Genomic DNA, 2,578 nt, shown 5'->3' with positions numbered 1-2,578 from the left:
GGAAAATCAGGTCACAGACAGGGTTTAGGAAACCAAAAGGACAATTTTCAACAGGCGTATTAGAATTCAGAAAACAAGAAAATATAGTTAAAAAATTCTAAGGTGAAATTATTTTTATTTATATTTATTGGATTTCTTGTTAGTTTTTTTTTTTTTTTTTTTTTTTTTGGTCCCGGGGTCATGGGCCAGGTATGGCCCCAGCTTTATTTGACCTTCTTCCTGGGGTGCAGGTTGTTGGTATGGCCGCACTTCTTGTGGCAGTTGACCGCACGGGGGTGCAGGCGTGCATAGCACTTGCAGCAGATCATCTTGTCACAGTTGTACTTCTGGGCGAGCTGAGGAAGGGATGGCTCGATGATGCCACCACGCAGGCACAGCACCAGGTGGATTCTTTCTGGATGTTGTAGTCCAACAGGGTGCAGCCATCCTCCAGCTGCTTGCCGGCAAATATCAGCCTCTGCTGGTCTGGTGGGATGCCTTCCTTATCTTGGATCTTGGCCTTGACATTCTCGATGGTGTCACTATGTTCAACCTCAAGAATAATGGTCTTGCCTGTCAGAGTCTTCACAAAGATCTGCATGTTGAAGTCTGTTGCTCTGCCTCCTCATTGAAGAGAAAGAGCTTCTTATTAGTTTTTTGACAAAGGGTCCTGCTATGTAGCTGAAGGCAGCTTTGAACTCATGGTCTTCCTGCCCTACATCCCCAAGTGCTGGGATTACAGGCACATACTATCACACTGTAGATGGGAAAATTACTTTTAAGTGGGAAATTTGTATTTAGCAAACATGTTAATCAAGATTTAGGAATAAATGTTTTCTGATATGCAAAGTCTAGTCTATGAGACCTTCCCTCCTATGGATACTTTCTTAGGAAGCCCCTAGTGGAGGTGCTCAAAAAGACACCAATAGTTTGGATCCAGGAAAAAGGCGATGTCTTCTATGAAGAGATAATAGGAAGCAGTCACATTGACAGCTGTCGTGTGTTTCTAGTGGCTAATCGCTTCAGAATGGAGAAAGAAAATGGAGGCCTGCATGACAGTTACCATCATCCAGACAATGCAATAAATAGGGTTCCTTATGCCTTTGGAGCAGGCCATTTTCTTTTTCCTGTGTTGGGACTGAGCACATACTAGGCAAGAGCTCTACCACCAATCTACATCCCCAGCCCTACTTTTACTTTTTATTTTGAGACAAAGGCTCACTACACAGCTCAGACTGGCCTGATACTTATGGTGATCCTGCTGTCCTAGACTTCCAAGCAGCTGGAATTGTGACCCTGTGCCATCAGGCATGGTAAAGAAAGGGATTTAAGAAATATTTGTTATATATACATATGTTGGAAGGCAAGAAAAAATGTTTTAACAAATGATAGTTACTCTAGGGAGAATAAAAAGATATAGAAGAAAGGAAAGATAATAGCATACCATTGGCCTGGTAGTAAAAGATACTGACTGCCATCCAAATGTAGAGTGTGGAAGCTCAGCCGGACTCAGCCCTATGCAAAGAACCACAGGCAATCAAGGGATGCTGAGAGTGGGAGAAACAGTCTTCTGAGAAAAGAGCACACCAATTGGTTATGTAATTCCGAATGATCAGCCCCCAAAATATACATACATTATAATTATAAGGACCGAGCATGTTGTACTTAGATATTTAGAAACACACAACAACAACAGCAACAACTAATGAAAAAAGAGGTCTTTTTTGGAGGAAGAAAAGAGAAAAATGATGTAATTTTTTATAATATCAAAAAATTATTTTTTTTACAAATGTGAAATGTAATAGTGCTACAACTATTGCAACAATGAGGGTTAATAAGTGAATCCATGTGTGTGAATGATGGCATTGCATTATTGACAATGTGACCACTGTTTTAATTCTCTATATTACAATTATTCATTTCTGTTTGATAGACCTTTCAGATTGCAAACACTTCAAGCCCTCTATTATTAAAAAATTAAACCAAAATCAAAATAAAATGAACCAGCTAACAAACCAAATAAAGTACATTTCTCCTTAATATATACTTAATAATACTGCAGCTAACTGTTCCATTTCTTGCCTCCTCCTTATCAAAATCTAATGTCTTGAAAGAATAAAATGGTTTCTATTTACTCCCTGTATTTTCTCTGAAAAAAGCTATTTCCTCTGCAAAATAAGGTAGTTTGGCAAGGTTTCAGGGCATAAGACCCATATACATAAAATCAATTATCTTCCTATAAGATATCTATTTTCCAAATACTCAATATAATCCCAATCAAATTCCAGTACAGATTTTCATAAAAGTGATCACAACTCTAATATCTGTATTCTAACATATATATATATATATATATATATATATATATATATATATATATATCCAAAGGACCTAGAATATGAAAATAATTTTGAAAAAAGAAAACAATTTTAGAAACAGCAAAATTTGAGTAATAATATTGATGCTAAGGCTTACTATTAAACTAATCTAGACAGTGTGATATTATGTACGAATAGACATATGAATTTAACATATACATTCAAGTTATTTTTAAACAAAAACACTGCAGAGATTCAGCTGAACATCTTAATACACAAAC

At 36.9% G+C, this 2,578-nt stretch overlaps 1 pseudogene; it reads right to left on the bottom strand.

The window, feature by feature from the left end:
• Positions 1-203: 203 nt before the first annotated feature.
• LOC118574435 lies at positions 204-607 on the bottom strand (annotated as a pseudogene).
• Positions 608-2,578: the final 1,971 nt, after the last annotated feature.

The sequence above is a fragment of the Onychomys torridus genome, chromosome X (assembly GCF_903995425.1).
Source record: "Onychomys torridus chromosome X, mOncTor1.1, whole genome shotgun sequence".
NCBI classification, from domain to species: domain Eukaryota; kingdom Metazoa; phylum Chordata; class Mammalia; order Rodentia; family Cricetidae; genus Onychomys; species Onychomys torridus.
The sequence above is the reverse complement of the archived record's forward strand: the minus strand, read 5'-3'. Positions and strand labels throughout refer to the sequence as shown.